Genomic DNA, 26292 nt, shown 5'->3' on the forward strand with positions numbered 1-26292 from the left:
TGAAGCTCTGAATGATTCTTCAGAGAAGAATCTGTGAAGCTCTGAATGATTCTTCTGAATGATTCTTCACTTCCAGGGAAGTGAAGCTTCCCTGGATTGACAGACCTGTTCCTAAATCTGACAATTTACATTGTGTTGTTTACTTTTGTACAGGGCAGAAGTGATTTCAGGTGAGGGAATGCTGAATTGCTAACATGCAAGTACCTGGAAAACTTGGCTTGCTCTTCTTTGGGTAAGATGGAAGGCTCTATCTCCAAAATTGAGAAACATTACTGTATGGCTACTCACCTCATGAGATGAGGATATGCTTTGTAGGCTTTGTGATGTTTATCCTGGAGGAAGGATGTGGTGATGGAATGACTACATTGAGCACAGGTGGTTTCAGTAGAACTCAAATAAGCTGCATGCTGGTTGTTGTGAGATATGTGTAGTCTAAAAGGATATTTATTTTCAAGATATGACCTGCAAAAATGTGGAATTATTTCCAAATACATTTTTGGCTGCCTTTGCTTCTTGCCTCATTTCTGGAAGGCATTCATTCATGTCATGCTGTGATGCAGAATATCATGCAACAAGAGAGTGTTGAGTCCTTCCATTAATAAATACCATTTTATCAGAGCTACAATATTGAGGTAGTGAGAAGTGGTTGTTTAGCAGGTAGAATGATGGGCATGGACCTGGGAAATTTCTTCAGCTTTGTCTCTCCTTCTTTGACTCTTTGGGGCATGAAATGTCCAGTTTACTTTGTCTGTAAGTAAGTCTCTTCCTCTTCAGAACAGGGTTGTTTATTCCTGTTTTAACTGTTTCAAGATCTGTTTGAATGTCTCATACCAGGAAGTACTGTTTTCCCCCTCTTCAAGTTGCAATTTAATGGGCCTTTCTATTGTTGCTTTATAAAAAAAGAGAGACCTTAATTGTGCTTTTTTGGATTACTTTCCCATTCCTGCCAGGAAATTTCCCTGGACTTGAATTTGATTCATAGCTGTGAAGAAACCTGAATTTTCTTACTTATTCTCATTCTGCAGTAGAAGCTAAGATTTGAAAAGCAAGACTTCTCATACCCTTTTTTCTGCAGGCCTTTGATTGTTGAATACAGGGCTGGTCTTTACTGGACAGGTTTTAGAATGGATATAATGAAGCTGGTGGGGAATGGTGAAAGATTTCTGTACAGAGTAGGAGAAAGGAGTGGCAAGAGCACTGATGTGATTTAAGATATCATCAGCCTCACTGGTAAAGGAGACTGCTAGACGAATGAGGAATAGGAGCTACTTCAGGTCTTGCAAATGAATAAAAGAGGAATGATAGTTTATTAAAGGCCTCTGAGGCTGAAAATCGACACATTTTCATTTTCAGCCTGTTACAATCTTGCAGTTAATCTAGTTAGTGTGCAGAGGTCAGTACTTATTTATTGTAATGTTCTTCAACTTTAGTGCTTTTTAGATTGCTGTTTAACGCACAATAACAGTTGTATTTAGTTTTGATTAATCATACAGTCATGCACACTAGAAACATGATTTACACATTTTTCAGTGTAATGATTCCAAAGTTAGTTTTCTGGGCATTTCAAATGTTGGTTGAAAGTAACATTCAGAGTAATTGTTTGGCTCTTCATAAGAACTGCTTCTAACCCAGCTCTATTGACCCATCACTCCTCTCTGTCTTCCCTACCTCACACTAAGATTTTTAATCTGAAAAACCAGGATTGAGTTATTACGTTCTTCTACTTTGAAACCCTGCCAGCCTGAAGTCAGTAATCTCAGAAGAATTAAGAAAAGAGTGGATGGACTCTGTCACATTCATTGACATCATCTTAGCTTGTCATTGTGTCACAGGCTAAAGGAATGATTGCATAACTGCTACAGCAGAGACACAGGCATTGTCATTAAGGAACTGTGAATTAAACAGGCTGCTCAAATATGCTTGTGTGCAGCCCTTGGGATGATGCTAATCACCAACATATCTCATGCTGGAGGCCTGAAGTCCCCATAAGGCCACTTTTTTTCCCCAGATTCTACTTTAATGGAGTCAGAAGGAAAATCCTTTAGATATAAACATTGATGTGAAACTCTTCAGTGGCACTATATAGGTGAAAAAATTATTTTGCAATAAAGAGGCAATGCTATACTCCTGCTGGAGACACTCTTGCCATGTCTGTACATATTGTACACTTCTAAGAACACTGACCAAGGTCTGAGCCTCCATCCTCATTTGGGAGAGCTCAGCAAGGTATGCACATGGTTGCTTTTGATGGTGAATTTGGTTTCCTGTGCCTTCTGTCCATGCTAATGAGCAGACAAGTCACTCAGTGCAGTGCTGTGAGCTCTGTGCTCAAGGAAGATGGGCTGTGTGCTCCTAATGGGGTGGCTGAGCTGGAAGCTCTAGGGGCAAAAATGCCCCAAAAGCTTTGGACTGCTTGTTGTCGGGGTGACCTTGCTTGTTGCATTTGTTCACAAGTTTTCCTGTGTCTGGTTGAATTAGAACAAACAAAATTGTGGAGATCTGGTGGGAGAATGGGGAAGGATTCTCTTTGCAACTCTGAACTCTAATTATTTGCATCTATGCTACTGTGAATTTCCAGATGGCATGATGCTCTGTTATTTTCCAGTGCACTGCACCCTTTGGGGAATTTTCCTGAGGAACAATGAAGCATATTTGAATTTGCATTCTATCCTAATACCCTGCAAATGCCTTGTAAGCAAGACTCCCTTGTCTGGCAAAAAGTGTCTGTAAATTAAGAGCAACTTAGGTTAGGAGTCCACCTGCCAAATTAACTTAGTTTCATTCAGCAGCCCCAACAGATTTTATTTAGCAGGCAGTCTGTTCCACATTTGGATGATCTGCTGACATCATGTGCTTTCTTCCTCTAAATCATCCTAGATGAAAACTGGGGTTTTATGATGCATTGAACACATATGCATTCTCTCTGTCTGTCTCTCTCTAACCTGCTAATGCAAGATGGATCTTGCTTATTTTAGGTAAACCAGCTCTTATTATATATACACATAAGTGCTCATTGTAAATACTTCCTTTGAAGAGTCTAAGACAGAACACACACCAGCATTCATGTTTACAAATTTTCAGGCTCTTACTGCAAAATGTTATTTTATGGAACAAGTATCTGGCTATTTCAAATATTTCCACCTGTGGTTTCTTAGTTTAAAATTCCATCCCCCCACCTTTCTTCTTGCTTTAATTTTTTTTCCATTAAGCTTTCCATATGCTTTTTGTGCTTGTTTTCACCTATGAAGACATCTGTGTGATATTACAGGTGGTAGAGAAACTACCTAGGGTAGCTAACGGTGATCTTATAAATAGGATTTAAATTTTTTTTAAATACAAAAATTAGAAACTAGAATATTAGTAACAAATGGAATGGGCTGCTCAGAGATTGGTGGAGTACCATCCCTAGAGCTGTTTAAAGAAAGACTGGATGTGGTACTTAATGCTGTGGTCTAGTTGACATGGTGGTGTTTGGTCATAGGTTGGACTTGATCTCCGAGGTCTTTTCCAATCTAATTGCTTCTGTGATTCTGTGAAATAGCCTGTTTTCATCTGTCATGTATTAAAAATTAAGGGCAGGATGTGGGAAGTAGTGGGAGGACTTAACAACAGAAATCTCTCCATCTTTCTTTTTGGTTTATGATTTGAAATCAGGGTCTATAAGAATTTCTCTCCCAAGAAAGCAACACATACAAATATACACTGTTATTTTTCTCCAGGTGCAGCTGGTTGCTCTACTGAGGTAGATTTGATTCCTCAGTCAGAGAGTTTTCCCATTTGAACAAAGGCAGCTCATTCTCCAATTTTCTCTGATGCAGTCTCCTCTCTGCTTGCATACTTGATTGAAAAATTGAGGGAATAATGCATTGCATGCCAGCATAGCTTTGAGTTTCCTTTCCTGGAGCTGGTTCCCAGCTTCAAAAGGTCTCAGAGATCAATATGTTTATTTCATAACAATACTTGAAGAAGAGAATTCAGCTCTTTGTGAGAGAGGATTTACAACTCACATAGCGCCTGGGCAGTGGAATTGCAAAATTGAAACTATTGTCTGACTAGCAAAGGGATAAGCCCAATTTAAAATAGGGGATTTATGCTTGTCCAGCTGTGCATCTACTTTAGGGCTACCAGTACCCTGTCAAGTAGCTGGCTTCTTAATGATTTGAAAGATGTTCTCATGGTAGGAATTGTACTGTAACTGTCCTATTTTCCAGTAGGTACAAACAGCTTATACAATTTTTATTTCCACAATAAGATAAGTTCCTTTAAAACAAACAAATGCTCCATTACTCTTCAAAGTGAAGTCTAGCCATGACAAAGAAAATCTGTCTGTTTGTGTGAAGTTACCTTGAATGATGATGGAATGGAGTTGTTATAATATAAGAATTCTTGCTTTTACTACCAATCCCCTTGAGTTTTAGCAGCCTTACGATGTTCTCAAAAATCAGCCCAGCCCCAAGTATTTCAGGATCTCATCTTGGGTGATAGAACTTACTAAACCATAATCTAATGCTTGCATTTTTTGAATCATGTATGTTGTAATGTAGGAACTGTAGGTGAGAGGTTGAAGATCAGGTCTATTTACAAATGCAAATTCAAGAGCTTTTTCTTCTTTCCTGTAGTGGTAAGGAGCAGAAAAAAATTTCCTGTATGGGCAGCAGGTGAGAGTGTTAAACATCCTCATTTACTGTTCGGGTGAACTTAGTCTGCCAGTGAGGATGTCTAATAAAATTCCTGCATGCAGGATGCAGTATGTACAGAAAGAATAATTTTTTTTTTCTGGTAGTGTCTGTGCAGAAATGTACTTGGAAGTAGAAAAAAGATCAAATGCTGTTCTGGCTCATCTTCCTTTTTTTTTTTTTTTGTGCAGAGTGTCTGAACAGCCATGCATTTGGGGAAGGGCTCATGTTTCAAGATTTCTACTCAGTTACTGGGCCAGCCTGTGGTATATTTGGGATGTGGCTTTATTTATTTATCAGAGTGTGGTTCTGATCTCCATTAGGGAAGGAATAGTCAAGTCCTCAGTCCACTTCAGCTCAGGAAGTTGAAACTGTGTGGTAGCTGATGCTTTATACAAGAAGTAGACTATAAGAGAATGGACAAATGTTTTCTGTACCTGTTTCCATCACCTATTCCCTCCTTCTCTCTTTGTCCACTCCTTGCCACCTACCCTGTTTGTTTTGCTGCCAGAGGCAGTTTACCTGTGGCTTGATGCCAGTGAGTAATGAATAAAATGAAAACCTTCAAATGTGTTTGCAAATGCACATGAAGGCTGGCTAATGCTGTGCTCTCTGTGATTTATACTGGTGCCCATGAGATTTGATCTGGTTAGGTGCCTATCTTTATTTTATGTGATTTTTGTCTGAGGGTTTTGTGACCAGCTCCAGAGCATTAATTTAAAGGAAACTTTATAACTGGCAATGTAAAATAGGACTGTTTTTCAAATGTGTAGTTGAAATAGAAAATGAATGAGTAGAATTAATATCTTCTGCCAAAAGGATTGTCTTACAGGATTCGTAAGCACTAAATTTAGGGAAAGACTTGCCCAGCCTCACTGGATCCACAGCACTGAGTTGCCATGGGTGTGGCCAGGTGTTTCCTTCAGTCCTGGGGAGACACAGCAGCAGCTTGTATCCTCACTGGGGGAATCGGGAGCAATGAAGGCTTCCCCTGGTTATCAGCAGTTCCAGCAGAACCCTGTAAGAGAGCATTTTGTTTCTGATCCCTTGATACCTGACATCTGTGCATTTTTCCACGTGCAACTTTCGTATGGGGTCGTGTGCCAGTGTTGGGGATAAACATTGCTGGTTTTGAGATGCTTTGTGGGCATGAGTAAACTGTGCAGTTTTCATTTGCTGTAGATGATAGAAACCAGACTTGCAGGTGCGTTTCCAGACTTCAGGAACAATGCAGCAGGTACTTCCAGTGTCTGCATTCTACAGACTCGCTGCTCTGTCTGCAAAGCACCAAGGGCACCTGTGGCACTGCATGCAGAGCAACTGCGGCATAGAAACCACTTTGTAAATGAAATTCCAAGCCTCACACAGTTGCTTGTACTGAGGAGGAATTAGGGATGGCTAACTAGGACAGAAAAATTGTTCCTTGTTATATTTGTATGCCCTGCCAAGCAGGGTTCTGCATATAAACAAGCATTACTGCATAATTACAAGATACATGGAAACGTTGAAAATATATAATGCTGTTCTTTATTGCATCAAAGTATTAGTGACTTTTTTCTATTGCAATCTTTCACATAGAACATTTCAATTAATTTTTTTTCAAGTTTTATGCATAGTCCAGGGAAGAGGACTGCTTGAGAACTGCCTGCAGTTATCAATACTCACCCATTTTATTGTGCCTGTCGTGACTAATGATTTTGCTTACTTGCCTATACAGTCCTTGAGTAAAGGCCAGGGTTTAATTAAGATTCTAAGTCTTATCTTAATATGCATAATTCAGTAATTATTAAAATTATTTCCTTCCTGCCTCATCTATTTGTTATTGTAATTCACACTTAATAATTTGAGAGGTTGAGAGCTGTTGGCAGAAATTCAGTGTTTATACGGGTTAATTTACTGGTTTAATACTGGTCTGTGAATTACAGCTGTCAGTTCTGCCCCTTCTATCATGAATTTATAATCAAAATATAAAAATTAATACCAAATAACTGGCATAGATATTTAAAAAATCAATGAGATGATACAACATGAAAAGTAGTATTAGGTTACTGAGTGACTGGATAAGCCAACCAGAATTAAATAAAAGTATTGTGGGAGAGGATGTTGAAGTAGTAATCAAAGTCTTTACAAAACACACTATTTTGTATAGGAAGAGGTGGATATTTTTGAAGCCTCATTTATTGTTTGAGCCTATACCTTCTGCTTCTGTTGGCCATGGGAGTGGGAGGATGTAGTGGCACAAACCTCTCAAACACTACACAATCATTCCTCCCCCCTTTTAATTTCCAGCTGCAGCATCCTTGTTGAGCTGCGTGGATGAGGTGGTCTTTGGGTCTTTGCTCTGGGAGGGAGGGTGGTGAAATAACTGTGTGCTGAATGCGTGGATCATAAAGTATGAACAGACTGTCCCTTTGAAAATTGGGAGCAGCCTTCAGTGATCTGTAGAGCTCATGTGATGTTTTTCCATTACTGTCGCTATGCTCCACTGTACCTGCAACAAAAAACATAATTGAGACCAGCAGAATGCCTTCCCTACAGGTGCAGAAAAAATAGCCCTGTGTGCAATTAAAAAAGGCAAAACACCCCCGTGACATCTTCCCTCATTTTCCCCTACTCTAAACCACAAGCCAACTCCCTCAGGTTTGACTTGGAAGTAATATAGCTCCATCTGGCAGTGGAGGTCATGTGAAGTAGCTGGTGTAAGAACAGGTTGAATCCTTTAAATTAGAAACTGCTACCTAAAAGTACCTAAAAATAAAAATCAAATACATGTGATGCACTGTGGTTGTCATCCTGGCTTGTAAATGGCACTACAAATCCTTTGGACACTGCATACTCTACCCAGAATCTGTTACTGTGGTTATTATTTTGGACACTTTTTTAAAACACTCTGGAAGATCAACAGTTAGGAATCTGAGGATCCTGCTTGTGAGTCTAGAATGTAACAATTTTGGTAGCTGTGTGGCCTCAAAGCAGGATACAGCTCTGGGATAGAGAGTTGTATTAAGCAGGTGGTGTGAGGAGGTAAATTTTTCCAACTGTTTAGGTTAGAATGATTTGGAATTAAAATCCATATGCTATAGGAATTCCCCAGTCACAAGTTCCCCATGCTGATTATGAGGTACAAATAATTTAAAGAGTATCTTGTGAAAATTGTTCTGGTTTTTTCCCTTTTTTTTCAATTTTGGGTCTCATTAAATACTTGGGCTTGTAGTTTCTAATGTACATAGTGCAAATATGAATTCAAATGATTTAAAAACTCACAAGTTTAGTTAGAAATTTTTGCAGAGACAAAAAAAAAATCAAGGTGGCATTTGTAGTTTACTTTAACTAAACTTCTACTTATTTTATGTAGTACAACACAGCAATGCTGATGTATATATGTGATCAGGTGCTACATTAAAGAATTTGAAAACTTCCATGGAATTATTCTAAGCAAGGTGGTAGATCCATTATAATTCAAGAGGAGAAAATGTACAAAACCCACAAAATATCTCAAAACTTCTGGATTCAAATGAAATTAGGAGAAACTGGAGTAGGACTATTATAGTCTGTCCTTCCTAATCTCTCAAGAAATGTTAATGAATTGGTGAGATTGTTGTAGTAGAGCAGGACATGGAACAATGTTCACTTAAAAGTGGTTGAAGGCTATGTAATTTTCCAAGGGATATGGCCATTTGTTTGTGATAATGGCAGCCTGAAAATACTACCTGCCACTCTTAAAACTTGTTAGAATTTCAGTTGCATTCTCTGAAGCTAACCTAAAGGTTAGAGAGAAGAAACCTATTTATGTCCTGTTAATGAGAAGCTCAAGACTGATAGTATTTTTTTAGGTCTGAATTTTAGGATTATTTATAAAAGCTACAGAGAATTAGCGAAGACTCAAGAGGTTTTTCTTCCAGGCATAATATTCCCCTAGGAATGCTGTAAAATACATGACTTTGGGTTAGTTTTTCAGATTGTTGTGACTTGTTAACATTTGATTGTTGGGCTATTTTTGGAGAGTGGGCAAGGGACACGTGGTTGTGCTTTTGCTGTAAGGACTTTTTTGTTGTTATTTAAGTAGTGCTAAGTAAAGCTCTTCTATTTCCATCCACATTTTCAAAACCAGACTGTGAAATATGCTTTAAGCATCTATATTTTAAAAGGAGTCTCCTGGGTAAAAAAAAAAAGAATAAAAGCAGTTTGGTTACCATAGAGATTGTCGTGCTCGGTTTTCTCCATACCCTGATGTGTGTGGAACTTAGGACTGAGCTACTCTTGCAAAGCAACAGGTCTTGGTTCCTTTTGTGCTTGCTGTCCTCAGAATTCAGCAGTAATCCAATTGTTGTGAGAGGGAGCTTTTCTATTCCTTCCCTCCATCCCTAGTGCTTATCCATTATGGCCAGGGCCTATTGCTTCAGGCTCAAGAACTGAGGTGAAGTGCTGCTGTGGCAATAGGAAAGGTGGTTAGAATGCAGAGAAGGGACTTGGTGCCAAAATGGGAGTCAGCACGGTTAAGTGGAAGCTTTGGTTCCTGCAAACAAGACACAGGAAGGGAAGAGTCATTGTGATAGAAGGAAAAGTCACAGCATCATCTTATCTTTTCTGCCTTTGTCACGCTCTGAAACAACTGGTGTGATGCCAGTGCCTTTACTAATGGTAATTTTAAGATCAGCTCTGGGAAGGAAGTTTGCCTGAAGATGACCTTGTGTCTTTCTTTGGTGTAGAGAACAATTGTTTGCTACTGTAGGGCTGTGACTCACTGAGAACATTATTGAGTGTTTTGTAGGTGTGGAATGGGAAGCAGGTTTCCATGAAATCTGTCATGATATGAGTCTGATCTTTGAATTCTGCTGCTCTGTAGGAGTTAATCCAAAACAGAGTGAGGTAAATGCCAAGACCCCAGTGCCTTGGTCAGGACTTTTCATCAAGCTGTTGAGCTGAGGAGCCTGTAAGCTTTGCTACTGAGAGTCCTCCACCAGACAGTGCATGGTGATTTGTTCCTGTCTTGGCTTCTTAATTGCTTTCTGCCTTCTTTAAAAAACAAAACGACGATGAAAACCACCTTGCCAAGCAAACCCCAAAGAATGCACTGTCTGGTTATGTCCATTCTTACCTTAGGCAGTGAGGGTCCATAGGCGAGAAGAACATGGTTTCTTCCAATTCAGGTGTTGATGATAGATGCTGAAGAGAACATTGGAGAAAAACTTCAGCAAAATCTGTCATGTCAGGACAAACTTACCTGGCAAGCTTTTAGAATGGCAGATTTACACTCTACTGTGTGGTGTGTCTTGGACCTCTCTTGAATAGACCTGTTGCAAGCCCATCTGCCTTTGTTCAAAAATATGTTTGCTGAAGAGTTACCAATTTTTTTTTCATTTCTTTGATAGTTTACTTTAATTGCTTTTCTGTAGTTCATTCTAATTTCAGGTTAATTGTGTACAATTTGATGACAGTGTGCTGTGTCTACTAAATGCAAATTCTCCAAAGGCTTCGAGAGGCATTTCATTTTAATGAAAATGCCATTTGGAAGGGAGATATGTGGTTTTACAGCAGAGGTCAATTTTGGCAGCTAATGAGTTGGTGTAAATGAAAAGAAATATCTTCTTGAGGGACTTTTTTTTTAAGAATAGAAAACCATGGTTTTTTTTCCTCAGTCAGGCCTTGCAGTGACTTTAGGCAAGATTTTTTTTCTTACAGCAGTTTCTGAGAGAGCCTACTTTGGCAAAGCTTTGTGAACCTGCCTTCTTTTTGCTGCAGATGACAATGGCTGCTTTTCTTATGGCCAAGTATCTCATTGGCCCGAGCCATGTATAGAGGGGTGGGAGCATGGAAGGAGCAGAGTAAGCAGAAAGCAAGCTTATGTGAGTACTTTGAATAATCCATGGAGACTGAGTAATTATGTATGGCTTTTAATGAGATGAAGATGTTGATGGTAGGTAATGGGATTTTTCTGAAGCAAGAAGAAAATTGATGCTTAAAAAACTAAGAAAGTGTAATGTGTAACTGGAGTTCTGTGCTAGCTTTTAAAAAAAATATACAGTGTCAAGTTGAAAACATTTAAGACTTATGCACTTGTCAAGGAAAAATGGTATCAACTGAAAGGGTGATGATTTCCAATTTGTCTGTGGGAAATGACCTTGCTGCATGCTTTCCCCTCTTTAAAGGGAAGATAAATCCTTTTTATTCTACATGGTCCTTTTATCCTGTCCTGTTCATTTGTTATTTGCCAGGAAGCAGATAGGATTTGAACATTGCCTCAGCCTGGATATAGGGAAAAGTGGTTTTTAATTACCCAAATGGAGTGGAAAAGTTTGTATCCCATTAGCAATCCTCAAAGACTAAAGCACCATAAAGTGTAATCACTTAAGAATGTGTGTCTATAGTATTAAGCACATTTGAATGAATGCCAATGAATGAGTTCTAAGTGGAGCCAGTTATGAAAGTCCTTGGGTGTATCTAAAGTGTTTGGTTTAAGTTTTAGAAACAAACATTAAAAAAAACCAGCAAAAAATGGGTTTTTATAGCTAGTCTGTTCTCTCAGATGGAAAGTAGTTCCCTCCTTTGAAGAAAGTCTTGGACCATAAGCAGTATATTTGGTGATTATCAATGACATTTAACTGGTGGGCTTGTTCTGGAAGATTCTTGTATGGTGAAAAATTGTTCTCTATCAATGCTTGGTCTCGTGAGTTTTTTTTTCCTCTTTTTAAGTTGAAACTGTGGAATGTGAGCAACAGAATACAGATTTTTTTCTGAAAGAAAACTTCTGGCAAATGATTGAGCTGTGACAGGGAGGTGCCAAATGGGAATTAGGTGCCCAGTTCTCACCGCCTTTGAGTATCTTAACTGCTGTTTGTTCTTTTGCTAATCTCTCTTTTTGATCCGAAGTAATTGGCTTCTGCCTGTGTATCTTTATCTCCTTCTGTGAGGCATGTGTGAAGGGGAATGTGTTGTAGGGAGATTCGGACTGCTATGGAAAAGAGCATCAGCTGTGTGCTGGCAGCTCATGGGATGTGCCAGCATGCTGAATGTGGCCTGTGGACCTGCAGAGTGGGAGAGCACCAGAGCAGGGGTCACCCTCTCAAACCGAAAGGAGTTGCTGAAGTATGTAATAGTCAGGAAAGGGCTGGATTCCATGGATTCAGTGCAAGCTCTGTATTGGCTGCCAAGGCACGGTTGCTCTGGCTGATAACCTCGGGCGCTATCACTCTCCTGGTATCTACAAGCTTCTTAGGTCCAAGATAAGAGATCTCAATTTTGTTGCTCTTTCAAAGCTTAAAAGAGCTCTCAGCTGCTTCAGAATGGAAGAAAAAAAGCCCCAGCAAAATCAACTCTTCCCCTCCAAAGAGGAAAAAACCCAGAAAGAGAACAGAGAAAAACCCTAACAAAGTGACAACGAGAAAATGAACAAACTAAAAAAACCCCACAAACAAGCAAACTAGAAAAACCCAACCCTGGACAGTGAACATCAAATATCTCTGAGGAGCCCTTGGATTTCAATAGGGGAATGATTTATATAAAAGTTCCAAAAGGATAAAACTGTTTGTGAAGCCTTTTTCCTGCATTTTTAGGAAAACTCTAGCAAAATGCTAAGCAAATTCCCTAACCCAAACTTTCTATAGGTTGGTAATTTCATCTGACTTGTCATGATGCCTCAGTTTGCTTTGCAATACTTGTGGTCATCAATAGATGTGAGAAATATGGCTGGGAGCTAAGCTAGGCTATGCCATAGGTAATACTGAGGATCCATATCTGGGCTGATTTCACTGGTTTTGAATGTTTTTTCAATATTTTGTATGTTTGTATGCTCACCATCCTGTGTGCAGAACTGGTGCAATGAGTGACATAATTTTATGAAGCATCAAAACACTAAAAAAATCCAAACAGCACAGAAAAATTCTGGTAAACATCTGTTTTAGAAGGTAAAACTGGAAAAGAAAAAATAGACATAGGAAATATTTTTCTTTCTTTTTCAGTCTGGTTAGTGAGCTTCATTTCTCCTCAGTGCCTTGGATGGCACAGGAAGGCTTGTAGGGGGGAAGTGGGATCATAGAATTAACCACTATATATCATAGAATTAACCATTATATAACAATGCAAGCAAGACTGAGCCAAGCCTGGTTAGGCAATCTGTGCTGTGTAAGTAACTTTTTTTTGTAGGGGTTTTTGGGGAGATGTGTGCAAAGCAAAAACAGTGGGTAGCTTATAAACATTAATTAAACCATGTGGTGATTTTATAAGTGAATTTTGTTCAATAACTAGGAGTCAATTACACATTTTTTCCAAAGGGCATTTAGTGACACAAGGTAAGCTACTACATGGAGAAATTCCCTCAGCTCTTGACTCATAGCCCTAACTCCAAATAGCTACCAAGTGGTTTTCTGCTGTTTTAGGCCATGATCTTTGCAAGAGATTTCCCTGTAATTTCTAGGTAATGTGGTTTGAGTGCTGTATTTTATAGTTTTCTAGAATATATTTGTACAATTAACTTAAACCATGTATTTCAATATATATAATAATAAACTATACAAGATATGTAATACTTTATATACTTTAAAATTTTGTATTATTATATATAAAAAGTTAAGCTCAAAATGCTGTTTTAGGAGTTTAAATTTAATGTCTTGTTGTCATTGATGATAAAAAGCAGGTTAGGGTGCTCACAGACCTGTAGGAATATCTTAGTATGTAAATGAATCCATTTTACCTCCTTGTTTTGTCACGTGTGATTCTGGCTTCTCTCAAGCACTGTTCAAGACTGGGAGGTATTTATGTACAAACAAAAACTCCAACCACACATTGCTTTAGAAGGCTGGAAAGTCTCTCCTTTTCAAAAGCTTATTGGTATACAGATTATATTAACGTAGTACTTATTTTAAAATTATTATTTGTTTACTTCAGCAATTCTTAAAATCAGGGAAGAAAACATGCATTGACAAAACATGAGATATTTCTTTAATGATTTTAAACAGCAGAAAAAAGTCTTTAGGGTTGAGTGAAACCTTTACTTGGCCAAGTAATAGTTTCATGATATTGATGTATTAAATCTATATCAACAGATGTAATGCATTGTAAATGGAACTTTTATAGCATTAAAATCAGTGAAATTAAGGACTTCAAATTGATAAAAGGGTTAAAAAAATCAGTGTAGAGGACTAAAAACCAATTAAAAATGGAAGTACTTTGCTAGAAGCATCAGCAATACTTTGCCCTAAAAAATGTGCAGAGTGTTTGATTTTTATGAAGGCAAATCTTAAGAACTTAATTTATCACCGTGTTACCAAATCCTGCTGTTAGTCCTACATTCTTTTTGTTTTCTGAGTTGAGAGGAAGACCTGAGCTGAAAGATCTCACCCAGCCTTAACTTTGTATCCTCTTGAAGTAGGCAGCTCTTGTGGGGAAAAAAAAAGAAAAAAAAGCTGTTCTGAGTCTTAAAAGTTGTGGAGAATCTCCTTTTGCCTTTGTGAAAAGAGTCTGAGGGTTGATAGGCCCTTGGCAGCTACGTAAGTGTGCGCAGCAGCCTTTCCCCTTTAGCTGCTTGTGCTTGATTTCACTCTGTGGAAGTGGAGGTTGTTTTCAGGTTGTGCCTTACCCTACTTCACAGCTCGATCCTGTTTGGCTGCCTCAGGTTTGGAGAGGCTGAGAGTGAGATAACAGAGGGATAAGCAGGTTAGGGCTGACCTGAGGCACAGGGAAGGCAGCTGGGAGCCTATCCAGGAGCTTGGCACAAAGCACTCGGCCACTTGCTCAGGGTTTGGAGCTGTCATTTCACCATCTCCTTCTGCAAATCAGAAAATCCTGTAGCTGCTGCTCTCCCAAGGTGCTGTATGCTCTAACCAGTTATGTACTGTGCCCAAGAAATAACTGGCCCATCAAGTATAACTCTGGTTTTGGAAGGACTGAAAAACTGATGGTGGATAACGTGTCCTGTATTGCCAAGAGGATAGCTGTGATTTAGGAAGAAAGTAAAACATACTCTAGATTGAAGTACCCGACTCTGTGGCACAAAAGAGACTTTGGCACTTCAGAGTTTCTTGTTGAAGGGCTCTGTTTGGTATCTGAAGTGCTGCAATGGCTGGAAGTCAACTCCTACCAAGTGGCATAAACCCTGTCAGAATGCAGCTCCCTCTGCCAAGATCTAGGACAGGAAGCTCCTGCTGCTCAAAGGCACAATGAGCAGAGTGTGTTGCTGGTGATGAGAAAGGAACCCACTTAACTCAGATTGAGGAATTACCGCTCTGCTGAACTGGATCCAGGCAGCAGGCTTTGTACCTATGAATTACTTACAGGCTTTCAAATTTCTGAGGGGAAAACCCCTTTGGTGTTGGCTTGGTATTGGGAATTGGATGTGCTTCTATGATGCTACAGAAATAGCCTGCAAGTCTCAGTCTAACGTGTTCTGATGGTGTTTGTTGTGAGTTAATGTCTTTCTTGCTCCAGAGTTGTCTAGCATTCCCTCTAGGGACCCTTACATCTGAGACAAATGCAACAGAATGGTACTGACTTGTGAAGGGCTTTAGGCATTATGAAAGATTAGTGATAAAAAAACTGCTTTAAGGTTCTATTACTTGATGGCTTATCTTCAGCTTCAAACCTTTGGTTAATAAGTACTTGGAAGAGGGGAGGAGACAGAAGAAAAAATTATCTTGTAATGGGAAATAATTTAGGACTGCTATAAAAACTCAGTGACTCTGTGTTCTCTTGACCACTTGTAAATCAGGCCCCTGATCCTATTGCCACTAAAACTAGTGAGTAAATTTACTCTTAATTATTTCAGGAGGGTATAGATAAAGCTTATGCAAGTAAAGGTTTTTAAAGTCTAGACCCGTACTGTGTGGCTCATACCTGCTCAAAATTTGAAACCTTTAAAACTACTTGCGTGTTTTGTGAGAACTAAAATTGGTGAAGTAGAAATCTTATATAGGAACTCAGTGAAATTTATATTAATTTTTCCTCTAACTTCCAAAAAGTAGTTGGAGAATGGGACAGTGTGTAAAGCATCCCTGCATCTCCCCTCATGTCCCATGGGATTCTGCTGGCAGACCAGGCTGGTCCCTGAGTGCTCTGAGACCTGCCACAAGTCTGCTCCTGGGCTCCTGAAGGCAGCTCAGTCAGCTGTGCGTGTCATTGCTGATGGGTTATTGGCTTATGGCAAAGAGTGACTCTGTGGCCAGTTTCCCAGTGTCCCTGTCCTAATCTGAGCCTTATAATATCATATTAACTGATAAATATGACTCCTGACCTATTTATTTTCAGAACTATTTGGGAAGTGCTGTGGGTTGCGTGATGTACAAATCTAAGATTTAGAGGATTACTGGGGCATATTAAATTGTTGTGGCTGGATCACATTCAGTCTACGAATAAAGATTTTTTTTCTGAAAGTTGATACATAATGTAATTGTATTCTTAGTCATCACAAGCTTCTCTTTTTTGTATTTTTTTTAATGTTTGGCTTTTTTGTAGAAGCCAATAAGCTACTGACAATTTTAGGCTCCAAATCACAAGTCCAAAGGTTCATGGGTATCTAATTTCTACTTGAGACCAAGACTTTTGTTCCTGATCTGGTGAGCACTATCGGGTTGTGCATCACTCAAATGGAGACAGGTGCATAGGAATTGCTTCTTTATGTGGCTATTTCTTCCACTGTGTTTTCATTAGGCCACAGGAGAAGGGGGCAAGTACCCATTATTTTAATGCAAGTAGCAGCTGGAGGCCTAGTTATACAGGGAACTTACCTCTGAGTAACTATTGAGCTTAATCATGTTAGTAAAGTAAACATTTCCCTAGCATAGAGGGCATCTGTGTCTTTTAAGTGAGTAAGGTTTGCTACATAGTGGATAACAAAGCCATCCAAGTAATTCCTCCCTTTCTAGGTCAGTGCTTTCTTCAGTGTGCACTTGTGTTTTGAGAGGCAGTGGCTGTGAAGTCTGTTGGGCTCTGCATTATGTTAGTGTCACGTTTTCACTTATTCTGTATGTTAGAGTGTTGTGGATGATGTTCTATCTGCAAAAGCTGTGCTACCAAAGTTGTCAAGCTTCAGCTAACAAAGTGTGTACTCTTCTCTCAGGAGATATCACTCCAATTTTAGACATTTGAAAACAGGGTATAACAGAAGTGGAGATGGGGAAAGAAGGTGAGAACTGGATGTATTAGATCAGTAAACATTCTGAATTTACTCAGTAAAAGTGGAGCACATAGAAGGAGAAGTACATCAAGGAAGGAATGACCTTTGTTAGCTCATCATTACAGCTGTCAGCATGAAAGCAGATTTGGAGATGTGAATCAGGAGAGCAGAGCAGATGGGTATGTTGAGGGTAGCTGAAGAGTGAAACTGAGGACAAGAAGTGGAGGGTTTTTTATGGGAGAAGCGGGTGCTCTGTGGAGTCTGATGTGCCAGATCCCAAGTCCCTGAATATTTGATCATGTTTAACTATGGATCTGGATAAAAGAGTGAAAATGTACTGAAATAGACAGTGAAGTCAAGAAGGTTAAGGCTAAAAAGCTGAACTGTCTCATGTGTGAGGAAAAGAGAATTAGTGCAGAGACCTAGATTTATGGAAGAATTGAGTAATATAAGTAATACAACTCTTAGTAGTTGTATTTTTTTAGTTGTTTTCTTTCTGGGGGGAGTGTGTCCTCTGTCTTGAGTGCACCAAATGATGCACAAAATGAGAAGGTTTTGCTAGTCAAATATGTGTGTGATGGATGAGAGTTTCAACTGTCAGAGCTGAGAGAAAAGGTCACTCCCCAGACACTGTGGTCTTTGTCCTTTTAATTTTGCTCTTAGGGAAAGTTCTAAATGAGGTAGTGCAGGATGAATATGTGGCCCATGAAGGGTTTACAGTGAAGAACAAACTGTATTAAATTAAAATATGCATAAAAACTAAATTAGACTAGCTTATAAAGTGAAGTTGAAGCCAATTATGGAAATTAAGCATGATGTAATAGTTAATGAAACCAGTGTAGCAAGCACAGTGAAGCTCTGCTGATTGCCAAGAACATCTTGCTTTTACAGTACTTATGTAACCATCAGGAAAGGCCTCTGAGTGTTTTTAATAACAATAAGCCTTTTTAATAACACTTCCCTGCTTTTTTTTTCCATTTTTTTCCTGTGATATATTCTGCTGTGGGTGGGAGTGTATGTTTAAAAAAAAATTGTTCTTTTCCCAAGCAGTATTCCAGGTTGTATGTGTATTTTTATTGTCATTGTGCACTTCTGTGAATGCATGTGTGTACTTCATTAACAAGGAAATTCCTGGCTCCTGAGGATTTTTATTGTCCTTCCTGGCTGAATGGAAGATTTGTGTGGTTGTTTGTCTTGATTTGCTTCTGTAGTCAGCAGTCCAAATTTAATTTAATTAGAGGAAAGAAATACCCAACAAAAACACAAAACAATGTAAAGTTGTGTTGGTTCTGTGATAGTAGCTGTTTCAAAACCTTTGTGTTTTTAAATAAATGGCATAATGTGAATTTGAACATTACACAACTTGATTTGTCACGTTTCAGAACATCTCAGCCTTATTGATTCAACAGAAAAACTGCATTTCTCTTCACAAGTACTTGTCTGACTGAAGCAACAGTCCAATAAGTCTAATAAACAAGCATCATCATTTTTAAATAGGGATCTATTTTAGTATAGGCTGATAATGAAGTTTGCCCACTACAGATGGTCTTTACTTCAGGTTCCAAATTTCTTCTGTGCTTTACAGGTAAAAAGTAAACATATGAAAAACTTGATGAATACTAAGTTGAGTGATCATTTCTACATAGGCTGCTTATAAGATCTTGGGTAATCTAGGTTACATGTACCAGATAAACATTAAAATCAGAAATTAGAAGATTTAAAAATGTTTCTGAATTATCAAAGCAAACTCCTTGTAGAAATACCAGGATTTGCCAAAACTTTACCTGAGCAACACTAAAGTAGGACATAGTCATGCACAGCAAAGTGAAGTGCTGGGCTCTGCTCATTACTGGCATCAGCAGGGGGCTTTACTGGGGAGATGTTGTCTCTTCTGTGAATTAAAGAAACTGTCTGAGAGCCTTAACCTGAGAAGTTTGATTCCAAGTTGCTATCAGTGCATTTTCAGTGACTTTCTGAGAAATACACGATGGATTAAATAAAATTTTTTTTCTGTAAGCCCCACTTGTTAATTTGCAGAATATAATTTCTTAGTTGGAAGCTGATGTGAAGTGTTGGAACACTAATGTTTTAGGAGAGTGTGATCCTTGGAGTTGGTTATCCTGGCAACTCCAACAATCTCCAAGTACAGATTCATTTGGGCATCAATACTTGCTCAGACATGTATTACTTCATGTTGTGGAGAAGAATGTCTAAAGAGGGCTGTGAACAGTTTGGCATTGTTAACAAAGCTGTAATCTAAATTTGTGTTAATATCATGCAATAAGGAGAAACTGTTACTAAGTCCTTAGAAATTTTTGTCTCTGAATTATTATGCACATGGTAGCAACATACACCAACTAACTTGTATTTCTGTCATATCCAGCTAAAAATATCTTGAACTAGAATCAAAGCCTGGTTTTGGGTTACTAGAGTTTAAATGAAGCAGTGTAAGTGGAAAATAACCAAAAGCAGAATGGATAAGGTTGTGCTGTAAAGATGCTCACTTAGAAAATGAATTCATACTCAGTTAATTCTCAGTCAGAACTAGAGTTCTATGGTAGATTTTTGAAAATAGTATTACTGTGTCTGTGATCCTAGGCTAATGTCAATAAATTTTAAAAAATTAATTACATTATTTTCTTTGTTTTACCCTCCCTCAGCTTAAGTTGTTGCCAAACTATTTTTTTTTGCAAATAATTTGTGAGAGCACTAACTCTATTACACATGACAAAGTGGAAACAATTCAACAGCTCATTTCATTGCATGTGTCTTTTCCCTTGTCATCTATTCTGCCTCATAAAGCATACATCCCAAACAAAGGATTAATAAAAAAGTAGATGAGGAGAGGGGAGTAGGAAGAATAGGAGAGGAAGCATAAAGTGGATTCATATTTTTCTTTTATTTCAGAGAAAAACTGATTATAAGTGAGACACAAACACTGAATATTACTGTCTTTCCTATATTAGCTAAACACAATAGTATTTTGTATCTACACAGAATGATCAGATACAAAGAACTTGATGTTGGTTGTTTTTATGGGTGAGGTAAATATAATTACTAAAGAATATGATTTCTAGATTTCATTGTATCTTTAAGTAATGACTTTTTTTGGGTGGGGGGGCTAGCTGGGAGAAAATGCTCATTTTGATTTCAATACAAGTTATACTATTTTCCATCTTAGTTAAGTATTTTGTTGTAAGACTTCTAAGCCTAGGGTTCTGTTTGTGGGTGTATTACAGATGTTATTGCCATTTGTTTTCTGGAAGGAAGATAAAATATTGTGTGTGTCTGTCCATTTTTTTTTCTGCTTGCTACATACCACTACAAATTCAGTGTGAAATCACTGCAGAGATAATTCATACCATTCTCCAATAACTTGCATTAAACCAGAGACACCCCAGAGACCATAACATTATCTCAGGGATTACAGATGATGCAAATACAGGCTTGCCATGCAGGGTTAAGCTAGACCATGTAATTTCTTAAACAACAAGAACAAAAAAAACCAGGTAAAGTGTGTTTATTGTTTGTCCATTGCAGCCAGGTTTTCAGCTACTGCCTCATAATTATTCTGTGGGAGGAAGGAGACTTTTCCCTTTTAGGCAAGGTTCTTGATGAAATGTGATAAAATGTATAGCACAATTCAGGCTGAACAAACTTGTCAGTTGTGGAATATGAGGCAGGTAAGGGGTGTGCATAAAGGATTTTTTTCTGAACTGGTGAAGGACACGTGTCACGGTTTGACACTGGCGCAATGCCAGTGCCCCTGTGAAAATACATTCTCCCTGGTTTCTGCTGTGAGATGTGACCAGGAATAAGCAAAGCAGGACCCCCACTTAGAAATAAAGAAAAGAAAGCTTTATTAACTAAACTACAACTCTAAGTAACAAGAAACACACAGGGAAAATGACAACTTACCAAAAACATTTCCTCCTCCCCCCCCAAATTCCAATACATCCATCCCCCAAATTTCAACTCTCAGTCCATCACCACCCTTTAGATAATCAATTCTCAGTTCATCAGGAGGAGAGGAGTCCTTCTTGTGCCATAGGCTTCCCCTGGAAACACCATTGAAACCTTGTGTGTTTCCATGTCACTCGTGCCACCGCCCGGAGAACATTTGCCATCGTGACCTCTTCCTTCCATGTCCAGTGCTCTCACCACTGCACATGGACCAGAGCTGCTTTTAGGGTTGTCCTTTTAAGGATGCTTTGTCCTGATCCAAAAAGAGCACAGTCTCACCTTTGGGACACCTGTCCCCCTTATATTTCACCCCCTGGGGCCGAGGGGCACCAACACTGAACCCTCTTGGCTCTGAGCCATTGCCTCCCCCTGGATGCAGTCTCTGTGTCAGAAGGAACATGGTTCTGTTCATGGCTATAACAAGAAGAGTCCAGTTAAAACCACTCCATCATCTCTTCCCACCTAAGATTTTTCTCTACTCTTCTGACATCTTTCACTTGCCCAGACCTTCACACTTGCCTATTTCCTTCTTCCATTTCATCTCTATCTCTCTTCTAGGAAAGGTTAATGTTCTGCCAAGTTTTCATTGACCAAAAAGAGGTTAAAAGCTCCCACAAGCGGCCGGACACCTTCTCGCTGCATCCCCCCTTCTTCTCCTTCTCAGCTGTGCTGCCGGCACATGTTACCAAGTTTCAAGGCAGCAGGCACAGGCTGTACTCTCCCTCTCTCTCTCCTGGGGGGGCTGCCTGGTGCTTCTCCCACCCTTCCATCCTCGGGGCCTCTTCACCTCCCATCTCTTCTGTCCAAGCCCCGGCCTATCTCACCCGGCCCTGTGGCTGCCCCTTCCCCTGCCCAGCAGCAGCAGCTGGACGGGGGAGAGACCCGAACTCTTTCCCTTCCCGCCGGAACCCAAGAGAAATTCCCATGGGAGTGCTCTGCTTTTTAACCCCTGTGTTCTCAGAGGTGTATCCATTGTCCCCAGTGGCCACACCAGGTGTCAGTATTAAAATCTGAACACCAATTGGTGACCGCAGCATATCCCAGAAAACCTACGTCCTGCCAAACCATGACAACGTGGTAGCAGAACATAACTGGATTTATCATAGAAAAGTGAAAATTACATAGAAAACCGTACAGCCTTGGTTGTTTGCTCAAAAGACCTCTGGTATATTTTGACTGTACTAAAATCAAGAAAGTAACTTTTGCCCTTTGTGACTACATATAGGCTCAAATTATTACCATGTCAGAGCTTGCAAAATACTGGGAAAATTAACATTTTAACTTTTTGGACTGAAGCAAACACTAGAATCAGAAATGACCTGCTTTAAGGATGCCCTTTCCATTTGTCCTTACTTCATGTCTTTGATTATATACTGTATGTTGCTTACAATTTGCATAGATCCAAAAAGTAATAAAAATGCATTGCTAGTCCATGGAAAGTTTTCTGGAACACCAAACACTCAGAGAGGAGGAGAGACAACAGAGTAAAAAGTTTATACAGGCTGCCACTTTGTCCCTCCAGAAGAGGGACCTTAGTGAACATGTTTCTTGTGTCCATGAAATGCATTTCCAAATACTTGTTTTATAGGTATGTGTACACATATATATTAAAAATCCCCTTTATACGTGGCTAGATGTGCATGCTGTTTTGGATGTGTTTGTTTGGTTCTTCATACAGTAAAAAGAAAATGGGTTTTAGTCTAGCATAGGCTTATCATTGGTGACTGTCTTGAATGCATTTTCTGGTTCTGTATATTATGTTACAATTTGAATAGATCCAAAAAGAAATAAGAACTCATTGCTACTGTATGGAAAGTTTTCTGAATGAATTTTCTGGTTCTGGTGAGTTGGTTAGAGGCTGACTTTCTCTTGTGAATTAAGCTTACAAAGACACATGTTTAGCAGCTTGGTAGTTGAAATTTTAGTCTGTTCTCTTTGTCCATGTCAGTACTTATACTTGTCAGATACTTGTCATTTTTGTTCTAGTTGTCATTTGACAGATTTGGGAACATCATGTGTGAAATTACTGGGGCAGTATGGAGCACGGTCTGCACTATTTGAGATGAGTGGGAGGGACAGTGTCAGTGAATTGCACGGACTGACCACAGCCAGCTTTCTTTGCCATGTGCTGAATTGTATTGTGGCCAATAGTCACTGTATATACCATACATTATAAAGCTGGAATACAGGACATTTTGACATTCCAGGATAGTTTGACGTGCAGAACATGAATGTGTTCATGTGAATGTGGCTTAGCAGTTCCCTGTCAATTTAGTTTTTTTCTATAGCTGGCAGCTAGCTAACATGAGAGCTGCTATGCCAGGAAAGGTCCTGATGCTGACTTTGTGGTTTGCCCTAGCATAAATAAGAGCTGGGACATGACCATCTCATTCCTGGTGGGGAAGAGCAAGAGAATTAAAGGGTTGAAGCAATCAATGGGCAGTGGTTGCTTGAGTTTTGTTTGCAGTTCTTGGAGCATCAAAAGGTGTAGAAGCAAGTTGACAGATTGTTAATTCCTTTTCTTACACATAGCACCCGTTATAAATATAGAAAAGGAAGAAGGAGGTTTGGGCTTATTCCAGGCAGGATCCCAGTTCCCTCCATTTGGTACATGGGTGGTGTTTCCTCTTCTGGCACTTAGGGATTTGATTGTTTACACAGGTTTGCTTAGCGAGTGCACAATTTAAAAAGTGATTTGACAGGAAAACAGACTTGCCTGCATGTGTGCACAGGAACATGGGAATTTATACCTTCTGTATGGATGCAGGGCATGGACAAGAAACCCAGCTGCTGCATTCCAGGGGAATGTGATCTGTGATGGGAACCTCTTGCCCCATGTGCAGCCATTCTCCTACAGCTCCCCAGTGCAGGGCTCCCTCCCTGCCAGCTGCTGTTTGCTGGGGTGAGCAGGGAGGGGGATGTGGCTGAGAGATGAAGTTATTCTTCAGGAATAAGAATATTCTTCAGGAATTCTGGCCAGAATTATTAGTTCTTGCTGTAGGTACTTTGTGTTTGGGGCACTGAGGGTATGCTGGGGGTGAAAAAGGAAGACAAAGCAAAGCGAGCGCCAGTGTCTTACTGCAGCTTGCTCAGCTGTATTATATATGTGAAATAAATCATGCATTTATTTTACATGGTAGCAGTAGTGATTTGTCTTTATGGGGCATCTGTATTGCACAGGATGCAGCAGCTTTACTTGCTGTGGTTTTATTGCTGATTGCAATGTAGATTGTTTAGAAAACACTTAGAAATGCACAATACAGAGCTATAGTATTTGGATATCAATTGTGTGCTTAGGAGGTTATTTAATTAAGTTCATCAGGAGACTCAATATTGCCCTTACACATTGATGAAGATCTGTCATCTCTTCAGGTTTTGTTGAATACTTAAACTATACAATTTGCCTCTTTCGCATTGTTTTAATGACAGGTCTTCTAAGTAAAGTGTGAAAAGAGAGAAAGAAGCCAAATTCTTATATTCATGTAGTTAATCTTATGGTTGCTTAGCTTGTGCTTGTTTCCTCATAATAAATCACTTAAAAAACCAGTTGAAATTTTCCATTTCAATATTAAGGTGTAGTGCAGGAAGAGAAGTGAGTACAGCATAAGAGTTGTAAATGGAAGAAGTCTTTTTAAAGCCTGTACAAAGTCTAATGTCATTAACAATACCACTCTAAACCAGATTGCAAAGTCTTTGGGTGTCACCTGTGCTGCTGTTTTAAACTCCACTGGCTGTCCTGTGCAGTCCTCCTGTTGCATTATGTTAGTTGTAGACTGAGTGAAAGCAAAGAAAGACATTTTAGTATTTCATGACAGCTGCTTCAGTGATTTCAAATCCATCAGGTGAGCATTTTCATTTGTCTTTTTCTCAATTCTCATTACTCCTTGCCAACACCAATAAAGAAGAATATAAATGGCAAATTAAAGACAAAATGACAATAGTACAAAGAAATTATAACAACTTTTTCTTTTGGCTCCTGTGGGAGCCAATATTGTGTTCGTATCATTTTGTATTAGATGGATGTGGTAACCAGATTAAGTAAATGTAGGAGAGGCTTTATCAGCACTAGGGAAGCAGGGATGTCTTCCAGGGGTCAACATAGCACCTTTTGCCATTTGAATTCTGTTTCAAAAAAGCTGGGCCAGACACTTGTTCCTTCTCATACCCTCTGCTTTGCCAGCCATGCATTTCCTGCAGGGGTGGTTTCCATACTTTTCTCATATCTTCTGGTTTTTTTTCCTTATCTATTCTTTTCTGTCCCTCACTTACTGCTAAGAATTAGCACTCTTCTGGAAGTTAGAGTGTTAGAGATCGCTGAAATCGATCTGTGTTGATTGTGCAGCCAACAAACAGTGGCAGAGCCAGGGCTGTTCCCAAGCCCCAGTGTCAGCATTGCCTGGCAATGTTGTAGCAGCCAAGACCTGGCTGGTTACAGTGGAATGTTTTTCTCTTCCTTTTTTCTTTTTAGAACTGCAAGGTACTTCTATGTAACTCGAAAACATCTGTGCTTTTTTTGTGTTTTTTTTTTCCTTGTTTTGTTGTGTTTTTTTGATAAAGTTGAATCAGAAGAACTTTCCTTAAGAATAAGAGCAATATAATTAGATTGCAATTACATGATCTGATGTAACTTCTGCAAAATCACCTTTCAACTGACAAAAAAAACTTTGAAATAATTCTGTTTCAGTGCATCAAATAAAAGGATAAATCTTGGGCAAAGTTCTTTCAGATTTCTGAGACAGGCAAAAGACTGTTTTATATGAGGGTGTCATTTTTGTGTTGTAGGAATGACAAATGACAACCAGTGATTAGGAAATACTTTAGAAGAGTTGGTAGAGAGGCATTTAATAAGTAAGGAAAATAGTTTAAAAAATGCCAGGGTACACTGAGGGTATGGTTTTAGGAGGGATGATAGCTTTTTCTGTGACCAGTAACCAGTTGAGAATTGATTTGAAATGCAAAGCATCGGACAGGCCAAATAACCTGGACAAAGAGTATCTGGAAAAATGTGTTGCTTATTACAAAATGAAAAAATGATGATAATTGATGATAAAAGAAAGAAATATATCTTGCTATTAAACTAGCTCATGTATTTCTTTTTCTGGAATGCACATTGGTCTGTGTCATGGAGGCAGTTTGGTCCAGCTGAGTAAGACTGGCTTCCAAATCCTGGCCATTTCCTGAGCTGGCAGCTCAATGATGCTTTCACCAAGCTGTGCTCCCTGTTATTGCTGGCCCTTCTCCTGGGAGCTATGCTTCCTGTACTTAATTAGATGAGAAAAAGATGAGCTGTTCCCCTCTCCCTCACTTGAGGTTCATGTTTGGATGGTCCAATTCCAGTGCTCTGTACAGCTCACTGAGCTGGCTGCTAACCTGAGGAGCCCCCCTTCAGTGAGAGGATCTATTTTGCCTTCTCAGCTTGAGAAGGGAGTAAAATTGCTCCTTTGCTAGCATCAAACCCAGTGTGACTGTGGTTTGGGGGAAGAGGAAGTGTAGTGCTCCCAGTGCCTTGGTCATGTTGGATATTTTCATAGCTTGGATTTAAAATCT

General features: G+C 39.3%; 1 protein-coding gene across 5 annotated transcripts in view; it reads left to right on the forward strand.

Moving 5' to 3' along the window:
- GRID1 (glutamate ionotropic receptor delta type subunit 1) overlaps positions 1-26292 on the forward strand; it is a 485558-nt gene that overhangs the window by 117446 nt on the left and 341820 nt on the right. The window contains exon 3 of one of the 5 annotated variants that reach the window (XM_077183336.1): positions 154-232. The exons of the other annotated variants lie outside the window; for them this stretch is intronic. The gene's annotated coding sequence lies outside the window, so the exon portion shown is untranslated. The remainder of the gene's footprint in view (positions 1-153; positions 233-26292) is intronic. 5 annotated transcript variants of the gene reach the window in all.

This window comes from Agelaius phoeniceus, chromosome 9 (assembly GCF_051311805.1).
Source record: "Agelaius phoeniceus isolate bAgePho1 chromosome 9, bAgePho1.hap1, whole genome shotgun sequence".
In the NCBI taxonomy this organism is placed as follows: domain Eukaryota; kingdom Metazoa; phylum Chordata; class Aves; order Passeriformes; family Icteridae; genus Agelaius; species Agelaius phoeniceus.